Source organism: Mobula birostris, chromosome 5, assembly GCF_030028105.1.
Source record: "Mobula birostris isolate sMobBir1 chromosome 5, sMobBir1.hap1, whole genome shotgun sequence".
NCBI lineage: Eukaryota > Metazoa > Chordata > Chondrichthyes > Myliobatiformes > Myliobatidae > Mobula > Mobula birostris.
In genome coordinates this window covers 66757295-66782421 of record NC_092374.1, presented here as the reverse complement: position 1 = coordinate 66782421, position 25127 = coordinate 66757295, and positions in this window count along the sequence as shown.

Sequence of the window (25127 nt, the reverse complement as noted above, 5' to 3'; positions counted from 1 at the left end):
TGGAAGAAGGAAATGCATAAATGATAAAATATTTCAAGTTCTGTAATATTGCACTAAAACTCTCTGAGATCTCTTCAATTCTCCAATTTTGGCTCTTGTCACATTTCCTGGTTTCCATCATTGCCGCTTGTGTTTCCATCTATCTGGATGCTAAGCTCAAGAAATCCCTCTTTAAGTGTCTCACTTTTTTTCATTAGGACTTCAATCAAAGCCGTCCTGGAATAACTTACTTAATTTATCATGGTGGGAGGCTATTCAGACTACCATGTTAAGAGTAGCTCTCATCAATCGCATTCCCATCTTGATTCTGTATTATCCTGCAATATATTATCTGCCTCATGCTCATCATCTTCCCTTTGATTTTTTTTAACCACTTTAAGGATATTGAAGGTAAATCACAGTTACTAATTATGAAGTTTACTTTCAGATATGAAAATAGTATGGTCACAGCAACAAGGTGCAGTCTTCACACGGACAATACTAAGGATAGGGTCAAGCCTGGGCCACTGGAGCCATGAGGTAACAGCACCAGCTGCTACACCATTGAACTTCCTTGATCTAGGGGCCCAGATAGAACTGTCAGAATCTGATGCAGGGTTTAGAACCAACGATTCCTTTCCTTCTACAGATGCTGCTCAGTCTGCTGAGTGCTTCCAGCAGATTCATGCAACTCCAGTCTCTTGTGTCTCCTGGTTTCATGCCTTAACTGACTGAAAAAGGGAGACTAAGCTTGCAGCCTGTACAAGCAGTTTATAGTTTCAAGTAGGAAGAGGTGCAGTCGACGTTTCAGGCCGAGACCCTTCGTCAGGGTCTCGGCCTGAAACATCGACTGCACCTCTTCCTACAGATGCTGCCTGGCCTGCTGCGTTCACCAGCAACTTTGATGTGTGTTATAGTTTCAAGCACTGTACTTCACATACTGTATGGGTGATGACATCGAAATTGCCAGATAATTAATTCTGTTGCATTTTGATGAAGAGCTATTTTGTGAATGGATATGTTGCATCACTTCCCTTTATGAAAATTATCTGCAGTCCTCTGAATCTTAATTGTTTCATATTATTTCTCATCATGAAACCTATAATCTTGAGATTCTCCCCTGACTATCTCCACTTGGAAATACACAGAGTGACCACTTTATTAGGTACACTTGTACACCTGCTCATCAATACAAACCTCTAATCAGCCAATCATTGGACAGCAACTCAATTCATAAAAGCATGCAGACATAGGACCATGAGATATAGGAACATAATTAGGCCATTTGGCTCATCGTCTGCTCCACCATTTCATCACGACTGATCCATTTTTGCTCTCTGCCCCAGTTCCCTGCCTTCCCCCATATCCATTCATGCCCTTATCAATCAAGAGTCTATCAACCTCCTCCTTAAATATTTATCATAACTTGGCCTCCACAGCTGCATGTGTCAACAAATTCCACAGGTTCACCACTTATTTGCGAAAGAAATTCTTTGTCAACTCCATTCAAAAAGGACACCCCTCTATTCTGAGGCTGTGTCCTATGGTCACAGGAAACATCCATCTATCAAGACCTTTCACCATTTGATAGGTTTGAATCAGGCCACCTCCTATTCTTCTCAGTTCTAACGAATCCACGTCCAAAGCCTTTAGACGCTCTTCATATGACAAGTTATTTAATCCTGGAATCATTTTCATGAACCTCTTTTGAGCCCTCTCCAGTTTCAGCACATCCTTTTCAAGATAAGGAGCCAAAACTGCTTATAATACTCCAAGTGAGGTCTCACCAGTGTTTTATAAAGTTTTGACATTACATGCTTGCCTTTATACTCTAGTCCTCTTAAAATGAATGCTAACATTGCATTTGCCTTCCTTAACACAAACTCAATCTATAAATTAACCTTTAGGGAATCCTGCACAGGGACTCCCAAGTCACTTTGCACTTCAGGCTTTTGTATTTTCTCTTATTTAGAAAATAATCACCTCTTTCATTTCTTCCACCAAAGTGAATGACCATACACTTCCTGAAACTGTATTCAATCTGTCACTTCTTTGCCCATATTTCTAATCTGTCTAAATCCTTCTGTAGCTTCTCTGCTTCTGCAAAATGACTGCCTCTCCACCTATCTTCATATCAGGTGCAACCTTTGCTACAAAGCCATCAATTCCATCACCCAAATCATTGACAGATGACGTAAAAAGAATAAGTTCCCACACAGACCCCTGCAGAACACCGGAAGCCAACCAGAAAAGGCTCCCTTTATTCTCACTCTTTGCCTCCTGCCAATCAACCACTGCTTTCTCCATGCTAGAATCTTTCCTGTAATGCCTTAATAATGGAATAATTTCCTGTAAGGACTACATCTGCAGCATGCTACCACCCACACTGGACCCCCTACAATTTGCCTACCAATTGACAGATGATGCAATGGCCACTGCTTTACAAACCGTCCTTACACATCTGGAGAAGAGGGATGCTTATGTGAGAATGCTGTTCTTGGACTACAGTCCAGCGTAAAACACCATAATTCCCTCCAGACTTGACAAGAAGCTCAGAGACCTCAGCCTTGAACATCCCTTGTGCAGCTGGATCCTGGACTTCCTGTCAGACTGCCAGCAGGTGGTAAGAGTGGGCTTCCTCATCTCTGCCCCTTGACCCTCAACACAGGTGCCCCCTCCTTTACCCTCTGTATATCCATGACTGTGTTGCCACCCACAGCTCCAATCTGCTAATTAAATTTGCTGACAATACTACATTGATTGGCCTTATCTCAAATAATAACAAGGCAGCCCACAGAGAAGAAGTCATCACCCTGACACGCTGGTGTAAAGAAAACAACCTCTCTCTCAATGTTGCAAAAGCAAGGGAGCTGGTTGTCGACTACAGGAGGAATGGAGACAGGCTAACCCCTATTGACACCAATGGATCTGTGTCATGGTTCCATCTGGCAATTCCCCATCTTGCTATTACCTCCTTAACTGAGCCTTAATCCCCTCGTCTGATTTCCAATCGTTCCCAGTTCCACTAATTACAGCACACCTGGTTCCCATTAGCGAACATACGATAAAACTCAGGCGGCACAGCCATGCTTTGCCAGTTCATTGGTTGACTCTAGTGTGAGTAAACCTTGTTTACTGATTCCTTGGGGCTGTCAGTTCTAAGCTCCGCATCATTACCTGGATACTCTACGTAAACATTGTCTCTGTGTAAAGACTCTCCTGGATACCGGTTCCCCGTTCGCGGCAGTGCTAACGCCTCACGACTCTGCCTCCGCGCTTGTGTCCTGCACTTGGATTCGTCCTCAGCCTCGTCATTGCCACAGAATGAACTGGTCGAGAATGAACCCAGCGGACACAGACCCTGTGCAACAGGCCCTCGCCAGCCAGGGCTACCTACTGAGTGCCCACAACCAACTGCTCAGAGAGGTCACAGAAAACCTTTGTGTGCTGTCCACGAATGTGAGGAAGGTCAGTGAGCAGATTGACCGGGTATCTGCTTCCCTTACTCCGTCCCTTCCAAGAACCCTGACTGACCGAACTGCACAGCCTGGGATGGCTACGCCCCTTGGATCAGCAACACAATCCCATCCAGAGCCGTACATACCCGAACCCTACGCTGGGGACCAAGGGAAGTGCCGGGCCTTCTTATTACAATGCTCTTTGGTCTTTGAGCAACAGCCACGTATGTACACCTTGGACAGATCAAAGATTGCATACGTCATGGGGCTGTTACGAGGGTATGCCTTGGCATGGGCCACCGCAATCTGGGACAACCGACCAGAGGTCTGTTCCTCATTCCCCTCCTTCATCTCCAAAATGAGGAAAGTCTTTGAACAGCCCATTCGCCGTAAGGATGCCGCTAAGCGCTTGCTAACTTTCTGTCAGGGTTTGCAAAGCATAACAAAAATACTCCATCGAATTCTGAACATTAGCAGCCAACTCTGGGTGGAATGACAAGGCACTACAGGAAGTGTTCCAACAGGGCCTCTCAGATAGGATAGAAGATGAACTGGCAGCGAGGGATAACGAGGGAACAGCCTGGACTTTCTGATCTCTCTAGCCACCATGCTCGATAATCGACTTCAAGAACATCTGAGAGAAGACCAGTTGCCCCACACCTTGGGTCAGCCCACGTCCCACCTTACCATCTTCAGCCAGCCTCCCTTCCCCAGCCGCTCCAAGTATAGGTCCTGCTCCGACCATCCCCACTGCCCTGGGGGAGGAACCGATGCAGCTGGGACGGAACCGTCTCTCCCCTGCCGAACGACTTCAGAGGCGGAGAGCTGGGGATTGTTACCATTGCGGCCAGTCAGGACATTTCTGGGATACCTGTCCCTTTGGGGCCAAAAGGGAGGGCTCACCAGTAGAAAGGGGGACCCTGGTGAGCCGGACGACACTCCCTTCAGTCCCCCAGACCTGGATGCAGATCCTGGCTACCGTGAATTATCAACAACTGTCCCTGTCCCTATCCACCTTGGTGGATTCCGGTGCCGAGGGAAATCTGCTGGACGAGGACATAGCCTCCTGGGATGGAATACCTCGGGAGCCGTTAAGTACCGCTCTGGAGGCCCGGGCGCTGTACAGAAAACTGCTGGCTCGGGTTACCCACTGTACACCACCCCTGACTTTGATTCTGTCCAGAAACCATCGAGAGGAGGTACAATTTAATCTCATCCATTCTCTTCAAGCCCCTGTAGTTCTAGGATATCCCAGGCTGAACCACCACAACCCCTACATCGACAGGTCTACCGGGAGGATAGCCAGCTGGAGCCCGTTTTGCCACGCCACCTGCCTGCGATCGGCTCCATCCTCTACGGAGGCTACCGTGACCCCGCCTGTCCTGGAACCCCTCGACTAGTCCAGAGTCCCTGCAGAAAACCATGACCTCGGACAGGCATTCAGCAAATAACGGGCTCTTTCCCTGCCTCCGCCCCACCCGTATGATTGCACTATCGACCTTCTCCCCGGGGCCTCGTTACCCACCAGTCATCTTTATAACTTGTCCCGACTGGAGAGACAGGCCATGGAGAAATACATTAGTGAGTCCCTCGCGTTGGACATTATTCGACCTTCTTCCTCCCTGATGGGCACCGGTTTCTTCTTTGTAGGGAAGAAGGATGGGTCACTTCATCCCTGTATTGATTACCGAGGCCTAAACAATATAACAGTTAAAAATAAGTACCCACTTCCCCTCATTAGCTTGGCATTTGAACCACTTCACGGAGCCACCATCTTCTCGAAGTTGGACCTTCATAGCGCCTACCACCTAGTCAGGATGAGGGAGGGAGACAAGTGGAAGACAGCCTTTAATACACCTTTGGGCCACTTCGAATACTTGGTCATGCCGTTTGGCCTCACCAATGCTCCTGTCGTTTTACAAGCCCTAATAAATGATGTACTGAGGGACTTTATTAATTGCTTCCTCTTCATCTATCTAGATGATATGTTAATATTTTCTAGCAGCCCCCAGAAACACATTCACCATGTCCGTCTACTCCTCCAGAGACTGTGGGAGAACAAGGTATTTGTGAAGGTGGAGAAATGTGAGTTCCACATCCCTTCAGTCAGCTTCCTGTGCTATATCATCGAGAGTGGGCAGATCTCGAGATGATCCGGGCGGTGGAAGAATGGCCTAGCTCCACAACCCGCAAGCAACTTCAGCGGCTTTTGGGGTTTGCAAACTTTTATTTCCGATTTATCAGGGATTACAGTTGGGTGGAGGCACTGCTTACTCGACTTACCTCACCTACCACACCTTTTTGTTGGGACTCCGAGGCTGGTTCGGCATTCACTGATCTGAAGAAGCGGTTCACAACCGCTCCCATCCTGGTCCAATCGGACTCCTCCCATCAATTCATTGTTGCGGTTGACGTCTCCAACTCTGGGGTAGGAGCAGTCCTGTCCCATTGATCAAGTCCGGACGAAAAGTTTCATCCCCAGGCCTTCTTTTCTCGCCGACTGTCTCCCGCTGAGTGGAATTATAACATGGGGAAACAGGAACTACTGGTGGTTAAGGCAGCATTGGAGGAGTGGAGGCACTGGCTGGAGGAGGTGGAATACCCATTTCTTGTTTGGACTGATCCTGAGAACCTGGGATATATTTAGGCCACCAAACGTTTGAACTCCCGCCAGGCCCGTTGGGTACTATTTTTTGGACGGTTCACATTTTCCCTCACATACCATTCAGGAATGTGAGAAGCTGGATGCGCTCTCTCTCCAATACAACTCCAGGAAGGACACTTCCAACCCAGAGACTATCTTCCCACCATTCTGTGTGGTAACAATCCTCACTTGGGAGATTGAGTGCATAGTAAAGGAAGCCCAACAGGATGACCCTGACCCTGGCAATGGACCCCCGATCGTCTTTGTGTGCCTGAATCCGTCAGATCTCAGGTTCTCCGGTGGGGGCACACATCTCAGTTTGCCTGGCATCCCAAGAGTGATTGGACCCTGGCTCTCCTGAAAAGACACTTTTGATGGCCTTTCATGGAGGTGGATACCCATTCCTATGTTTCTGAATTTTCGATCTGTGCCCGTGGAAAAGCTGCCCATCGACCACCTGTGGGATTACTTTGTCCCCTACCTGGCCCTGGATGTCCTTGGTCGTACATCACCCTAGATTTCGTCGCAGGTCTATCCCCTTCACACGGAAACACTACCGCACTCACCGTTTCAGACTGGTTCTCCGAAACGGTGCACTTTGTAGCCCTCCCTAAACTCCTTTCTGCTCAGGAAACAGCAGACCTTCTCGTCCGCTGCATCTTCCGCCTCCACGGATTCCTCGCGGACATTGTCTTCGATCGAGGTCCCCAATTCATCTTGCAGGTATGGAAAGCCTTCTATCAAGCCTTAGGTGCCTCGGTCAGCCTGTCATCTGGCTTCCACCCACAGACGAACAGGCAAACGGAACATGTTAACCAGGACTTGGAGGCAACGCTACGTTGTATTACAACCAACAACCTGCCTACATGGAGTGACCATCTCGCGTGGGTTGAATACGCCCACAACTCTCTGGATTGTACTGCCATTGGAAGGTCTGCTTTCGAGTGCTCCCTTGGGTACCAACCACCCCCACCATTCCCCGCGCAAGAAGAGGAGATTGCGGTGCTGTCCGTTCAGGCCCACATCGATCGGTGCCGCAAGGTTTAGGAGGACACGTGCACAGCCCTGCTCAGATCAGCCGATGGCAATAAGAGGATTGCCGATCAACACTCTCCCTACACCTGGGCAGATGGTGTGGCTTTCATCCAAAGAGATCCCTCTCAAAAACGAGCCTAAGAAACTCTCCCCTCACTTCCTGGGACCTGTCAAGGTGGAAAGTATCATCAACCCCGCAGCAGTCTGATTTAAACTACCAAGATCTATGCACATCAACCCTACTTTTCATGTTTCCCAATTAAAACCACTTCCCGTCAGCCCCTTGTGTCCTCCGACCGAAAACCCTCCACCCACCTGGATCATCGACAACCATCCAGCATACACTGTCTGGTGGCTACTAGATGTGCGCCGTCGGGGCAGGGGCCTCCTGGTCGACTGGGAAGTGTACGGCCCAGAGGAGCGTTCCTGGGTTCCCCGTTCCTTCATCCTGGACCCCTCCCTCCTCCATGACTTCCAACGGGACCATCCGGACAAGCCTGGAGGATCGCCTGGAGGCTCCTGTTGGGGGGGGGGGGGCGGCGGTGGAGGTATTGTCATGGTCCTGTCTGGCAATTCCCCATCTTGTTATTACCACCTTAATTGGGCCTTAATCCCGTTGTCTGATTTCCAATCATTCCCAGTTCCACTAATTACAGCACACCTGCTTCCCATCAGTGAACATAGGATAAAACTCAGGCCGCACAGCCATGCTTTGCCAGTTCATTGGTTGACTCTAGTGTGAGTAAACCTCGTTTCCTGATTTCTTGGGACTGTCAGTTCTAAGCTCCGCATCATTTCCTGGATACTCTATGTAAAGCTTGTCTCCGTGTAAAGACTCTCCTGGATACCGGTTCCCCGTTCGCAGCAGTGCTAACGCCTTACGTCTGTGCCTGCGTCCTGCACTTGGGTTCGTCCCCAGCCTCGTACTTGCAACACCCTGGGGTTGAGAGGGTGAACAGCTTTAAGTTCCTCAGCAAACAAGTCAGCAAAGATCTCACGTGGTCTGTACATGCTGGCTGTGTGGGGAGAAAAGCACAACAGTGTCTCTTTCAACTCAGACAGTTGAAGAAATTTGGCATAGGCCCCCAAATCTGAAGGACTTTCTATATTGGCACAACTGAGAGCATCCTGACTGTCTGCATCACTGCCTGGTATTGGAACTGTACTTCCCTCAATCACAGGACTCTGCAGAGAGTGGTGTGGACAGCCTAGCGCATCTGTAGATGTGAACTTCCCACTATTCAGGATATTTACAGCGACAGGTGCATAAAAAGGGCCTGAAGGATCATTGGGGACCCGAGTCACCCCAACCACAAACTGTTCCAGATGCTACCATCTGGGAAACAGTACTGCAGCATTAAAACCAGGACCAACAGGCTCTGAGACAACTACTTTCATCAGGCCATCAGAGTCATTAATCAACATTGATATAATTATATTTCTATGTTATATTGACTGTCCTGTTGTACATAGTATTTACTGCAAATTACTATAAATTGCACATTGTACATGCAGATGGAGAAGTAACAAAGATTTTTTTACTCATGTATGCAAAGGATGTAAGAAATAATGTCAATTTAATCCAATTCAATTCTGGAACCATTCCAGTATCTAGTGATTCTTGAAAGATCATTACTATGCCTCCACAATCTCTTCAGCCTCCTCTTTCAGCACTCTGGTGTGTACACCATCTGATCCAGGTGACTTATCTAACCTCAAATCTTTCAGTATCCCTAGAATCTTCCCCCAAGAGAACTAAATGGTAACTTCACACCCTTCATGGCCCCTGACACCTGGAACTTCCACCATACTGCTGCTGTCTTCTTCCATGAAGACTAATGCAAAATACTTATTCAGTTCATCCACTATTTTGTTGTCACTCATTCCTACCTCTCCAGCATCATTTTCCAGTGGTCTGATATCCACTCTCACCTCTCTTTTACACTTTATGTATCTGAAGAAGTTTCTGGTATCTTCTTTAATATTATTGGCTAGCTTATTTTTGTACCATCTTTACCTTCTTAATGACCTTTTAGCTGCCTTCTGTTGGTTTTTAAAAGCTTACCACTCCTCTAACATCCCACTAATTATGCTCTATTTTATGTCCTCTCTTTAGCTTTTATGTTGGTTTTCACTTCCCTTGTTAGCCATGGCTGTGTCATCTTGCCTTTAGAATATTTCTTGCTCATTGGGATGTATGTATCCTGTGCCTTCCAAATTGATTCAACATCCCTGCCAGTGTTCTTCTCTAATCAGTTCTGCCTAAATCCTCTCTCATACCTCTGTCCCCTTTACTCCACTGTAATACTGATACATCTGACTTTAGCTTCTCCTTCTCAAATTTTAGGGTGAAATTGATCATAATATGATCACTTTCCCCTAAAGGGTTCCTTTACCATAAGCTCTCTAATCAATTCCGGCTCATTGCATGAACCCAGTCCAGAAAAAACTGATCCCCTACTGGACTCAACCATGAGCTGCTCTAAAAAGCCAACTTGCTGGTATTCTAGAAATTCCCCCTCCTGGAATCCAGCACTAACCCGATTTTCCCAATCTACATGCATATTGATATCCCCCATGATTATTGTAACATTGCCCTTTTAGCATGCATTTTCTGTCTCGTGTTGTAATTTGTAGACCACATCCTTCTACTGTTTGAGGGTCTGGTGATAACTCCAATCAGGGTCTTCTCACCCTTCCAGTTCCTAAGCTCTATCCAAAAAGACTCAACAACTTCCGACCCTATGTCATCACTTTATAATGATTTAATTTCATTTTTTTTAACAACAGAGCCATGTCATGTCCTCTGCCTTCCTGCATGTCCTTTCAAAACAATGTGTAAGCTTCGTCACTAAGCTTGGACATGGTCAAGAGGTGCAGTTGTTGTCCAGGCCAGATGTTAGAATGGAGAAGAAATGTGATGTAACTGACTTTGACCATGGAATGATTGTTGATGGCAGACAGGTTGGTTTGAGTATCTCTGAAACTGATGATCTCCTAGGAGATCATCAACCTGAACCTGAGGTTCCGGAGGGTTCCTGTGCTGTGGAAGACGTCCTGCCTCGTCCCTGTGCCGAAAATGCTACGCCCCCACGGCCTCAATGACAACAGACCGGTGGCATTGACCTCCCACATCATGAAGACCCTGGAGAGACTTGTTCTGGAGCTGCTATGGTCAGGCCACACTTATATCCCCTCCAGTTTGCCTACCAGCCCTGACTAGGAGTTGAGGATGCCATCGTCTACCTGCGGAACCGTGTCTACACCCACCTGGACAAGCCAGCGAGCACTGTGAGGGTCATCTTTTTTGATTTCTCCAGTGCGTTCAACACCATCCGCCCTGCTCTGCTGGGGGAGAAGCTGACAGAGATGCAGGTGGATGCTTCCCTGGTGTCATGGATTCTTGACTATCTGACTGGCAGACCACAGTACGTGTGCTTGCAACACTGTGTGTCCGACAGAGTGATCAGCAGCACTGGGGCTCCACAGGGGACTGTCTTCTCTCCCTTTCTCTTCACCATTTACACCTTGGACTTCAACTACTGCACAGAGTCTTGTCATCTTCAGAAGTTTTCGGATGACTCTGCTATAGTTGGATGCATCAGCAGGGGAGATGAGGCTGAGTACAGGGCTATGGTAGGAAACTTTGTCACATGGTGTGAGCAGAATTATCTGCAGCTTAATGTGAAAAATTCTAAGGAGCTGGTGGTAGACCTGAGGAGAGCTAAGGTACCAGTGACCCCTGTTTCCATCCAGGGGGTCAGTGTGGACATGGTGGAGGATTACAAGTACCTGGGAATACGAATTGACAATAAACTGGACTGGTCGAAGAACACTGAGGCTGTCTACAAGAAGGGTCAGAGCTGTCTCTATTTTCTGAGGAGACTGAGGTCATTTAACATTTGCTAGATGATGCTGAGGATGTTCTATGAGTCTGTGGTGGCCAGTGCGATCATGTTTGCTGTTGTGTGCTGGGGCAGCAGACTAAGGGTAGCAGACACCAACAGAATCAACAAACTCATTTGTAAGGCCAGTGATGTTGTGGGGATGGAACTGGACTTTCTGATGGTGGTGTCTGAAAAGAGGATGCTGTCCAAGTTGCATGCCATCTTGGACAATGTCTCCCATCCACTACGTAATGTACTGGTTGGGCACAGGAGTACATTCAGCCAGAGACTCATTCCACCGAGATGCAACATTGAGCATCATAGGAAGTCATTCCTGCCTGTGACCATCAAACTTTACAACTCCTCCCTTGGATGGTCAGACACCCTGAGCCAATAGGCTGGTCCTGGACTTATTTCCTGGCATAATTTACATATTACTATTTAACTATTTATGGTTTTATTACTATTTATTAATTATGGTGCAACTGCAACGAAAACCAATTTCCCCTGGGATCAATAAAGTATGACTAAGACTATGAGGATTTTCACAGACAACAGCCTTGAGATTTACAGAAAATGGTGCGAAAAACAGAAAAAAAAACACCCAATGAGTGCCAGTTGTGTGGGTGAAAATGCCTTGTTAATGAGAGAAGTCAGAGGAGAATGCCCAGTCTGGTTCAAGCTGACAGGAAGGCAACATCAACTCAAATAATCGCATGTTAAAACAGTGGTGTGCAGAAGAGCATCCCTGAAAGTATAACACATCAAATCTTGAAGTGGATGCATTACAGCAACAGAAGACCATGATGAGACTCTCTGGTACAGAAGGTGCTTAATAAACTTGTCACCAAGTGTATATACTCCACCATCATTGGAGTAAAATCCTTGAAATCCTAAGCTGAAACTGTAATGGGAGTGCTTTCATCATAAAGTGGTTCAAAAAGGTAGCTCACCAAAACCTTCTCAAGGTCAGTTTGAGATGGATACCTTTTGTCAGCGTTCATCCCAAACAGCTGTACAACAGAGGACTCTGCAGCCTATGGGCTGTTTCCAGAGACACAAACTAACATAGATTCAAACTACTGTTGCAAGGTCATCAGCTCAGTCTGCCTGAAACCTGATGGTATTCCAGTGCAACTGCATGCTACAATATGACATATTTCAAGGTGCAGAGCTAAGTGATGAGGTATGCGTGGAAGCTTGGTGCAACCACAACAAATTCTTCAAGAGAACAGCCAGAATTTAGGGCCAAGCTCACAGACACTCAATTCATGGAAGGAACATAAGAAATTGTTGCAATGTTGACATAATAGAGTAAGCAAATATAAAGATATGTTTGGTGTTGTGACTGAAGACAATACATTCCTCCCTAAAGCATAATTGCATAGTTAATAAATAAAGTACACATTGAAAAAAATAAATGCTGTTCGTGTTGGCAACACCAACATCTCATGTAAGAATGTAAAGAATAATGTGATATGAATAATATATGTGCATGTGTGTCTTAGATGAGAAATCCTCTTATCTGTAACTAGCCAGTAGTAGCATTAGTTACATCTATATCCATTTCTTTTAATTTTGCTTTCACTCCATTCTGTATAATCAGCAGAATTCAGTCATTCGCTTTGCTCACAGTAATTAACTAACCATGGAGCTCTGTGCTTGTGCACGCTATAATAGCTGTTAATCTCCCACACTGTACACTATCCAGCAGATTTCAAGAATAAAATATATTCAAGCCCTTCAAATGTTCCAGAGGAATGAGATTCTGCTTTTCAAACAGACTATAGTCAAAGTAGATTAATGTTTGAAAGTGAAAGACACTTTGAATGGCATTCATTGTTAGAACTCGCATTGTTCAAAACACTGATGTCCATTGTTCCTTTCATATGCTGATGAGCAGGCTTTGTAGTCACATCATTTTGTTTATTACCTAAACTGCATGATCTTTCAATGATTGTTCAAGATCAACTTCAGGTTTAATTGTTATTCAACCATTTACACGTATACAGCTAAACAAAACAGCATTCCTTTGGAAACGAGAAAATATGCAGATGCTGGAAGTCCAAGCAATACACACAAAATGCTGAAGGAACTCAGCAGGTAGGCAGCATCTATGGAAAAAAGTACAGTCACCATTTTGTGTTGAGACCCTTTGGCAAGACAGTCAAAGGGTCTCAGTACAGTCAACGATACTTTTTTCCAGAGATGCTGCCTGGCCTGCTGAGCTTTGTGAGCATTCCTTCAGAGCCAAGTTGCAATACGCAGTACAAACAGCTTCAAACAGCACACAATAGCACATACAGTCACAAAATATACTCGCACAAATCCCTGGGTGGCAGGGCCTAAAAATTGATGGTGCATGGGATGTTGTTCTGGAGCCATGTTTCTGCAAGAACAAGTATGCAAGACAACCCAGATAAGTGTGAGGTGGTTCATTTTGGTAGGTCAAATATGATGGCAGAATATAGTATTAGTGGTAAGAGTCTTGGCAGTGTAGAGGATCAGAGGGATCTTCAGGTCCGAGTCCATAGGTCACTCAAAGCTGCCGTGCAAGTTGACTCTGTGGTTAAGAAGGCATACGGTGCATTGGCCTTCATCAATCGTGGGATTGAGTTTAGGAGCTGAGAGGTAATGTTGCAGCTATATAGCACCCTGGTGAGACCCCACTTGGAGTACTGTGCTCAGTTCTGGTCACCTCACTACAGAAAGGATGTGGAAACCATAGAAAGGGTGCAGAGGAGATTTGCAAGTATGTTGTCTGGATTGGGAAGCATGCCTTATGAGAATAGGTTGAGTGAACTCGGCCTTTTCTCCTTGGAGTGACGGAGGATGAGAGGTGACCTGATAGAGATGTCCAAGATGATGAGGGGCATTGATCGTGCGGATAGTCAGAGGCTTTTTTTCCCAGGGCTGAGATGGCTAGCATGAGAGGGCACAGTGTAAGTAGGTACAGACGCAAAGAAGTTGGTCAGGGGTAAGTTTTTTATGCAAAGAGTGGTGAGTGCATGGAATGGGCTGCCGGCAATGATGGTGGAGGCGGATATGTTAGGGGCTTTTAAGAGACTCCTGGACAGGTACATGGAGCTCAGAAAAATAGAGGGCTATGGGTAACCCTAGGTAATTTCTAAGGTAAGGACATGTTCAGCACAGCCAGAGAGCATCCACAACCATGCAGACTAGAAAATTCTAAAAGTTCACAAAACTGCAGGTGCATTTTGGTAAATTAGCTTATTATTTTCATGAGCACCATCCATACAGGTCATTGCATCACATCAGTACAGCAAGGTAATATAAGAGAAATGCAAGAACAAAATGCAGAATATAGTGTTATAGTTACAGAAAAATGCAGTGCAGGCAGACAATATGATGCAAGGAAATCATGAAGTAGCAGTATAACAGTTGGATAAAAGCTGGCCTTGTACTAGCTGAAATATACTTTCAGGGTTTTCTTACCTGTGTCCAATGGGGTTTAAAAATAAGAAACCGGATTTGACAAGGGAAGTCAAGGACAATGTAAAAGGAGAAGAGAAAGCATATAATACAGCAAAAATTAGTGGGAAGTTAAAGGACTGGGATGCTTTTAAAAGCCAACAGAAGGCAACTAAAAACTCATAAAGAGAGAACAGATGAAATATGAAGGTAAGCTAGGCAATAATATAGAAGAGGGTATGAAAAGTAAAAGAGAGGCAAGGGTAGTTATTGAACCACTGTAGAATGTTGCTGGAGGGGTAGCAACAGAGTAGTGGCAGACAAACTTAATAAGTATTTTGCATCAGTCCTCACTGTGGAAGAAACTAGCATCATGCCACAAATTTGAGTGTCAGGAGGCAGAAGTGTGTGTAGTTGATCTTACTAGTACAAGGTGCCTGAAAAGCTGAAAGGTCTGAAGGTAGATAAGTCAACTGGACTAGATGGACTATACCCCGGGGTTCTGAAAGAGGTACCTGAAGAGATTGTGGAGGCATCAGTAATAATCTTTCAAGAATCACTGGATTCTGAAAAAGTTCCAGAGGACTGGAAAATTACAGATGTCTCTTCACTCTTTAAGAAGGGAGAGAGGCAAAAGAAAGGAAATTATAGGCCAGTTAACCTGATATCAGTGATTGGGAAGATGCTGTAGTCCATTATTAAGGTTTAGGTTTCAGGGTACTTGGAGGCACATGATAAAGGGGAATTTTTGCTTGATAAATCTGTTGGAATTCTTTGAGGAAATAACAAACAGGATAAATAATGGAGAGTCAGTGGATGTTGTTCACTTGGATTTTCACAAGGCCTTTGACAAGGTACCACACATGAGGCTGCTTAACAATCTAAGAGCCCTTGGTAATATGGAAAGAAACTAGCATGGATAGAAGAGTGGCTGATGGCAAGAGGCAAAGAACGGGAATAAAGAGAGCCTTTTCTTGTTGGTTGCCATTGACTAGTGGTGTTCTGGAGGGGTCAGTACGGGGACCACCTCTTTTCATGTCATATGCCAATGATTTGGGTGACAAAATTAATGGCTTTCTGCTCAAGTTTGTGGATTATACGAAAATAAGTAGAGAAGCAGGTAATACTGAGGCAGCAGTGAGTCTGCAGAAGGACTTAGATTGCGAGAATGGGCAAACAAGTAGAAAATATAATATAGTGTAGCGAAATACGTTTGTAGAAGGAATAAAAATAAACAGAGAGATAGATAGATCTTATTTGATCCCAAAGGAAATTATGGTGTCACAGTAGCATTACAAGTGCACAGATATATGAATATACAAACGTACAACTATCAGAAGAGAAGTAAGACAAAATAAAAAAATAAGTTACTTCAAACAGTCTAACAGAAGGATGTCATCACTACCCAGCCTATAGGATGACTCATTATAAAGCCTAATGGCTGAGGGTAAGAATGACCTCATATAATGCTCTTTGGAGCAGCATAGTTGTTTTGGTCTATTACTGAACGTGCTCTGTTCAGCCAAGGTGGCATGCAGAGGGTGAGAAATATTGTTCAGAATAGTCTGGATTTTTCATAGAGTCCTTCGTTCTACCACAGCCTCCATTGTGTCCAGCTTGACTCCTATAACAGAGCCAGCCTTTCTAATCAGTTTATTGAGCCTGTTGGCATCATCAGTGTTGATACTATTGGCCCAGCAGACCACAGCATAGAACATTGTACTGGCAACCACAGACTGGTAGAACATGTGAAGGAGGGGCCTGCATAGTCCAAAAGACCTCAGTCTCCTCAGGAAGTAGACTATTATCTAAACAGGCAGAAAATTAATTCAAAAATCAGAGGTTTAAAGCTACTTGAAGACTTTGTGCAGGATTCCCTAAAGGTTAACTTGAGTCAATGGTAAGGAAGGCAAAAGCAATGTTAACTTTCATTTCAGGAGGAATATAAAAATAAGGATGCATTGCTGAAGTTTTATAAGATATTGGTCAGATCTCACTTGGAGCATTGTGAGCAGTTTTGGGCCCCTTATTTCAGAAAAGATGTACTGGCACTGGAGAAGGTCCGGAGGACATTCATAAGAATGATTTTTGGAATGAAAGAGTTAACGTATGAGGAGCATTTGATAGCTCTAGGCCTGTATTTGCCATGAGAAGAAAGATTAGAAGAATGAGGTTAAACACATTATATTCTACCACAATATTGAAAAACCCAGACAGTATGCATGTGGAGGGGATATTTCCTGTAATGGGAAAGTCTAAGACCAGTGGACACAGACTCAGAATAGAAGAAACGTCCATTTAGAACAGAGGTGAGGAGAAATTGCTTGAGCCAGAGGGTGGTGAATCGGTGGAATTCAGGGCTACCGATGGCTGTGGAGTCAAGTCATTGAGTATATTTAAAGCAGAGGCTGATAGGTTCTTGATTATTTAGGGCATTATTGATTGTTGGGAGAATTAAAGACAATGAGGTTGAGAGGGTTATTAAATCAGCTACATTGGAATGATGGACAAACTCAATTATCCCAATGGCCAAATTCCTGAGGAAGTGGAGGTAGACTTTCTTAATGCTGGTGTCTATATGGTTGGACCAGGACAGACTAGTAAAGCTATTTACTCCTAGGCACTTGAAGCTCTCGATAATCTCCACTTCATTAACATTCCTGTAGAAGGAATGCCTGTGACCACCCAATTTCCAGAAGTCAATGAGGGAAAGGCTGCTGCCATGACACTGTGCCACTAGACTCTCTATCTCCTTCCTTTAATGCCATTCACTATTACTTGAGATTCGACAATGCTGAGGGTGCTGACTTATACTGAGCACCAGTATTGAGGGTAGTCGTTGTGGAGATGTTGCTGCCTGTTCTTACTGGTTGTCGTCTGTTGGACAGGAAATCAAGGATCCATTTGTAAAGAAAGATGTTGAGTCCGAGGTCTAGGAATTTGGAGATGAGTTTGTATGCATTTGTGGTATTGAAGATGAAGCTAACTGAAGTGAATAAGTAAGAGTCTACTATAAGTGTCCTTAATATCCAGATACCCCAAAGATGAGTATAGGTCTAGAGAGATGGTGTCATGTTATAGCAGTGGACAAAATATAGCGGGTCATGGTCATCTGGAAGGCTGGAGTTGGTGCATGGTGCCATGACTAGCTTCTCAAAGCACTTCATATTGGTGGATATCAGATCCACTGGGCAGTAGTCATTAAGGCATGCGACCTTATTTTACTCTAGTACAGGGATAATAGCGTTCTTTCTAAAGCTAGTGAGAATCTCAGAATGAAGTGAAGAGAGATTAAAAATGTCTGCAAGTAGCCCAGCAATTTATCTGCAAAGGATCTAACGACATGGCCAGGGACTTTGTCTGAGCCAGATGTTCACTCTGCCTTCCGACATTTGGCCGACATGTACAATACCTTATATTGCTGCAATATCCTTTGGTCATTAGCTAAGGGAATCATCTACTAAATCTACCATAGTCAGGCAACACATCCACCATGATTATCCTCAACACTGGTACACCCCAAGTCTGTAACCACAGCACTGCTGAATTTCAAATAGTGATGAACTGGAATAAAGGAAGGGTATAGGCAGCCTAGTGCCGGGGTGTCATGACAACAATCTTTCACTCATTGACTTCAAGTCAAGATGGCGCCAAGCTGTAATGTCCTCCGTCGATGTTGTGCCTCAGACTAGGATGTTCTCCTAAGTTGGTGGAGATGGTTTTGTGAACAGCTCAGGAGTTGGGGATCAGGGATGAGGGAAAGTTAGATCGCAGGAACTTTAAATGAAGAGACAGGGCAGGAGCCAGTGTTCAGGTCAAGATGATGCTGAGCTGTGATGTCCATTGATATTGTGGTTCAGAATTATTTGTTTTTAAGATTTGTAACCATGGTTTTTAGGACAGAATGGGGAGTTAGGGGTCATGTTAGGGTTTAGTGCCCAGGATGAGGGAGAGTTATATGTCAGGGGCCGTAAGTGAAGAGTCAGGGCAAGAGCCAGCTTTTGGAGTATAGATCAGAGTGTTCCACGGTCATATTTCCACAATCCTAGATGTTGTATTGGCAGGCATTGAGGAGACTGGTAATTCCCAGGTCAGTGAGTACTGGATTGGTGGTCCATATGGGCAGAAGTCACAAGTGCCCATGACCTCCAGATCACCAAGGTTAGAGGTCCATGAGAGTCCAGCTCAAGCCCATAGTTGGCGAGCCCTGGGTTTGCAGCCAAAGGTCAAATCTTTGATACAAGAGTCCTGGGTCAATATGCAGAGGCCAGTGAAATCTGGAATGCCAGGTCGAAGTCTAGAGTTCAGTGAGTCCAGTGGTAGAAGCACAAAGTCGAAGACCGAATTATGTGAGCGCGGAATTAGAGGCCCAATGTCTGAGTCTGAGAGTCCAGGGCCAGAGACTGGAATCCTGGAGGTGGCCTGTCTGGAGTTGGAGGCCTGCCTGCATGTGAGCGGTTGGATGGATGGGAAGGTGAAAAGGACTTTGCTGTCATTGTCTTATTTTGTTCTGATTTTGTTACTGTTGTTCTGCTGATATTGGTGCTATAACATGTGGCAAAACTTGTGGGCTGCCTCCAGCACACCTTAGATGTGTGGTTGTTAACACAATTGACACATTTTACTGTATGTTTCGATGAACTTGATAAATAAATCTGAATCTGAATCTACCCTGGTTCTACCTCATTAGTCCCCTTTAGAATTTCATGTGATTCGATAAAATCATCTATTCATTCCGTTAGGTTTCTGAAATCACTGTATAAGAACAGCTAAATTGCTTATGGTTGTTCTCCATTCCAATAAATTATTTTCTATTTTTCCTGTTCAAGAGGATAATTATACTTTAATTGCATTATATTGCATTTTTCGCCACTTACTTGACCAACAAAAGGTTTGCAACTGAAAGTGTTAACTCTGTTTCACTTTTTAACAGTGTCTCCTGCATTTTCTGTTCTTGTAACCCAACCGTACCCCCATCAAGCTCTTAGTTCCCCAACAATTGAGTTTGGAACGTAGATGGATGACACTCATCACCTTTATACATGAGATCCAAGCAGTGTTTCTTGAGGCACCCCACAGATTGAGCTCACCAACCTTTAAATGACCAACTGTATGTACTCTTGTTCTGTTCTTTGTCCATGAACCACATAAGCACCTAATGGTTCAAGAAAAGATGACTTACCACCATCTCTCAAGAACAATTACTGATGGAAAATAACTATTAGCTTTCCCAGCAATGCTCACAACCCATGACAGACTTCAGTGTGTGCAAATCCCTAAATCATTAAGGAGATGAATGCCTTTCACAATTAACCCTTCCTAGAGGCTGTGCCAGTCTAATGAAAGTAGATGAGAGCACCAATGCTTTATAAGGAATGGTAGGTCTGTTTCTCTTTCTAATCACTGTTACATATGTGTATATAATAGGGCCATGCGCAGAACATTAAAAGGCCACTACTTATTGAATCATTTGAGGTTCCCTTTAGACTGTAATGATTAACCAATGTTAAAGTAACACACACAAAATGTGGGGGAAATTCAGCAGGCCAGGCAACGTCTATGGAAAAAAGTAGTTAACCTTTTGGGCCGAGACCCTTCAGCAGGACTGTACTCTCTTCCATAGATGCTGCCTGGCCTGCTGAGTTCCCCAGCATTTTGTGTGTGTTACTTGGATGTCTATCATCAGCAGATATTCACTTGTTCGTGAATGAACCATTGTTGCTGACTTCTGTGATCTGTTTCTCACTACTATTGAACGCTGTGTCGTAACCCCTGGTGGATCTGTCCTTTTAAGGGAAGCCCCAGGGAGACATATCGAGGAGTCTAAGATGTTGGTTGCAAGATATGAGTCTACATTGTCAAGCTTGATTAGTCTATGAGATAACCCCACAGAGCAAACTTGGGGCATGACAACAAATGAGTCAGCAACAAGGATTTTACAACGCAGACACGAGGAAATCTGCAGATGCTGGAAATTCAAGCGACACACACAAAAAATGCTGGTGAATGCAACAAGTCAGGCAGCATCTATAGGAAGAGGTACAGGTGATATTTTGGGTTGGGACCCTTCGTCAGGTCTCCTGACGAAGGGTCCCAGCCCGAAACGTCAACTGTACCTCTTCCTATAGATGCTGCCTGACCTGCTGCGTTCACCAGAATTTTTTGTGTGTGTTACATGGATTTTACACTCATTTATCTTCATGATGATATGCTTTGCATTTTAGTGATATTTCATGAGCTTTTGCATTAGGTGGTGGACTTCAGAAATCCAATTGTAAATTCCAGAGAATGCCTAAGCATTTTAAAATAGGTCTATTAACAACCATGGAGATATTAGCATTTTCACACTACAAGCAGGTCACATTTGGTCACAATCTACTAATAAACATAATTTATACCACCTGAGTTTTATATAATTGTTTAAATGTTTCATTTTAGTGGCTATTGTATATCCCAGAACACACATCCAAATCATATATTTTCTCTCTCCCCAGCTCTCTCTCACCTATCAAGCAGAATGATTAATTGCAATTTTTGTCACTAGTGAGCTAGTAATTTAGGCCTTTTGTGGGATACATCCATATTCCAGTGGTGTTCATAATGATTCTATATCAACCCATATCTTGGCTCAGCGTGAAGGTGAAGAACAAGGCTGATGAACTTGGTATGAAGGTTGCTGTATACGGTCTTGTACAGAAATTACCTACAAGTTTATCAATGATTGGATCTGCTGCTGTGAATAAACAGTTGATTTTTTTTTTCCCCACTGTGTCAGGTAGACTTAAGGAGAACACAATGATAAAAGGAAAAAAAAATCCAGTCTTATCTTCAGTGGCAAAACAGGATGGTAAAACATTAGTAATAATTTCCTATGCAATATTCTCTTGCAGAGATATATTCTGTGCTCCTTTTTGTGCTGAAATTAGGAGAAATCTATTGGATATTCTAAAGTGCAGCCTTAAACAAATTCCAAATGATGTCATAATAAAGCAACAACCAAACAATCCTTTCTCTTGATAATAATAGTACAACTATGAACCTGATTCAATAGTTTTTCTTTTTGATGTCTGGTATGAGAAAGCTACCAGTTACAGATATTTAAATAAGATGGTACTGTATTCTATGAAACTGGACAGGTTTCCACTGGATTCACGCCAGCAAGTTGTTAGATAACCACCAGCTTGATAAAGTACATGCATCTGCAGGATACAGACTGCCGAATCTGCCTGCTGTGGTGGGAAGTGCAGACTCACTGAAGGTAAAGTTCATGCTCACCTCTGTTCTCTGTTCCTGCCCTTGGACTCACTATAATCTCTGAACTGATGGAAAAGTCTATATTTCAAAGTCTGACTTGACTTCAGCGAAACAAGATCAAAAACCACTGGAAATATTCAGCAGCTCAGGGAGCATCTTTGATAATAAAATAGAGGTCAGCTCTCGATTATTGATTATTTCAGAAAAGAAGTAATTGTAGTTTTCTTCATGGATGCTATTTGACCTTCTGGGAACTTCCAGCAGTTAATTTTATTGATAGATTTTTCTTCAGCAAGGACATTCGGGATTATTGAACCAAAGTAATGAGATGGATTGATCAAAAGACCTCTAAATTGAAAGGAGGAGCGGGCTTGGGGACCTGAGCATTGTCAGTTTTCTGTAACACACATAAAGGTTGCTGGTTGCTTGAAATTCCAGCATCTGCAGATTTCCTCGTGTTTGTGTCAGTTTTCTGTGCTGCTCAGGTGATTGATCACAATCAAGTGCAGAAGTTTTCCAAACAACATTTAAGAATTAATAGTTTGCTCTTTTGATTTTCAGTTCATGCTACCCGACCAACAGAACCCTGAAGGTTGTATCAGGGTCTGAGCTTATGTCATGGGATCTCCCGATTTAATTGTAGTCAAGATAAGTTTATTACCATCTCCACAATACTGTGAGATACAGGTACAATGATAAATTCACAGCAGCATCACAGCCTATAGCAAGGAAATACGTAATATACAAATTGTACATAAATTATACAAGACAGTGAACAGAGATGAAAAATACTGTGCAAATTAAGGGGAAGGGAAGGAGGGAGGGAGGGAACATCGACTCAGACCATAAGAGGCCTGCATTGGGCATTTTCATGCCTTAAGGCAAATTAAGAGAGTAAATAAAAATTGAAGATAATGTAACAATGAGGTTCCAATTACTTTTCAGTTTGAACAATTGTCGCACAGCGTGTTGGAAAAGAAACTTGAAATGGTAGTAGCTTTTCTTCTTTGCAAATGTTGTCTTGTTACATCCCCAGCCATGCTGGAAAACTGACTAGAAAGGTGAACCTCACACTTAGACCCCATGAAATGTAACCGGGCTAAGTTTTCAAACAAAAAAGCCAGAAGGATATACTGCTGACCTTGCAAAGGAGAAATGTATGACATCAGTCATTGTAGTACATCCTCAGTGGATGAAAACATTGTACATTTCAGATAAAGGGGTCAATTGTGCCCACAATATTTAAACTAATTAAGCCAAATATAGATACATTTTGTGTACTATTGTTATCAGAGTCTCAAACTCGTCCAAGAATAATGCGCTAAAGAACTAGTAAAATGTGAAGCTATATGAATTTATACTAATTTGAAAATGGAAGGTTAGAGAGTTTGCTTTTATTGAGGGGCACAACCTCAGTGCAATAGGACCATTTATTTGTTTAATCATTCACAGAAATGGGAAGCATCAACAAAGCAATCACAGAGTTAATTACTAATTGTTGTTCAACTTGAAGTTTTCTTAGGTCACTACGGAACTAATTATGGGACTGGAACAATCCAGAAAGGCATTGGTGAAATAAGTAAGTTTTTCAAGAATAATGTAGTTCCAAAGTCACCACAAATGAGATTAGTCTTTTATTCCAGGTATTTGCTTTATTTATTTAAACATCCCAGCTGTCTTGCTGGAATTTAAAGCCTTATCTGTACATCAGCAATGCAGCCTCTGGATTATTGAATTGAATTGACTTCATTTCTTACATCCTTCACATACATGAGGAATAAAACTGTTTACGTTATGTCTCCATCTGAATTTTCAATGTGCAACGATGGTAAGTTATAATTTATAATAAGTAGAACAGTCAATGTAACATAGAATACACCCAAATCAGCGTCTGATGGCCTGGTGGAGGAAGCTGTCTTGGACACTGTTGGTCCTGGCTTTTATGCTGTGGTACCGTTTCCCAGATGGTAGTAGTTGGGATAGATTGTGGTTGGGGTAACTCGGGTCCCCAGTGATCCTATGGGCCCTTTTTACACACTTGTCCTTGTAAAGGTCCTGAATCATGGGATGTTCACATCTACAGATGTTCTGGGCTGTCCGCACCCCTCTCTGCAGAGTCCTACGATTAAGGGAGGTACAGTTTCCATACCAGGCAGTGATGCAGTCAGTCAGGATGCTCTCAATTGTGCCCCTGCAGAAAGTTCTTTGGATTTGGGGGCCCATTCCAAACTTCCTCAAAAGGCTGTTGCACCTTTTTCACCACACAGCTTGTGTGTGCAGACCACGTGAGGTCCTCAGTGATGTTTATGCCGAGGAACTTAAAGCTGTTTACCCTCCCAACCCCAGATCCATTGATGTCAATAGGGGTCAGCTCATCGCCATTCCTCCTGTAATCCACAACCAGCTCCTTTGATTTTGCTATGTTGAGGGAGAGGTTGTTTTCATGACACCACTGTGTCAGAGGGGATGATTTCTTCCCTGTAGGCCATCGCGTTATTGTTTGAAATAAGGCCAATCAACGTCGTGTTGTCGGCAAATTTAATTAGCAGATTAGAGCTGTGGGTGGCGATACAGTCATGGGTATACAGGACGTAAAGGAGTGGACTTAGTACACAGCCCTGAGAGGCTCCTGTATTGAGAGTCAGAGTGGTGGAGGTGAGGGAGCCCACTCTTACCACCTGCCGGTGATCTGACAGGAAGTCCAGGATCCAGCTGCACAAGGCAGGGTGAAGGCCGAGGTCTCTGAGCCTCTTGTCGAGCCTGGAGGGAATTATGGTGTTGAATGCTGAACTGTAGTCCAAGAACAGCATTCTCACATAAGCATCCCTCTTCTCCAGATGTGTAAGGATGGTGTGTAGAGCAATGGCTATTGAGTCATCTGTCGATCAGTTGTGTCAGTAGGCAAATTGCAGAGGGTCCAGTTTGGGCAGTAGCAAGCTGCAGATGTAATCTTTGACCAGCCTCTCAAAGCATTTGCTTATTATTGAGGTGAGTGCGACAGGACACCAGTGGATCAGGCATTTTCCCTTGGTCTTTTTTGGTACAGGGACAATGGTGGATAACTTGAAGCAGGAGGGCACTGTACACTGGGAGAGGAAGAGATTAAAAATGTCAGTAAACATACCTGCCAGTTGTGCTGCGCACATCCTGAGTACTTGCCCTTGGATGCCGTCCGGTCCCGCAGCCTTGCGACTGTCCACTCGTTGGAAACATCTGCAAACCTCAGCCTCAGAGGTGACCAGGTTGCAGGTTGTAGTGGTGGCTTTCCTCAGAGGCTCAGAGCTAGCAACATCAAACCAAGCATAAAAGCAATTGAGCTCATCTGGGAGAGAGGCCGTGATGTTGGTGGCACCACAACGTTTGGCTTTGAAGTCAGCAATGGTATGCAGCCCTCGCCATGAGTCACGTGTACTATTTGTTGTGAATCTTGACTCAATC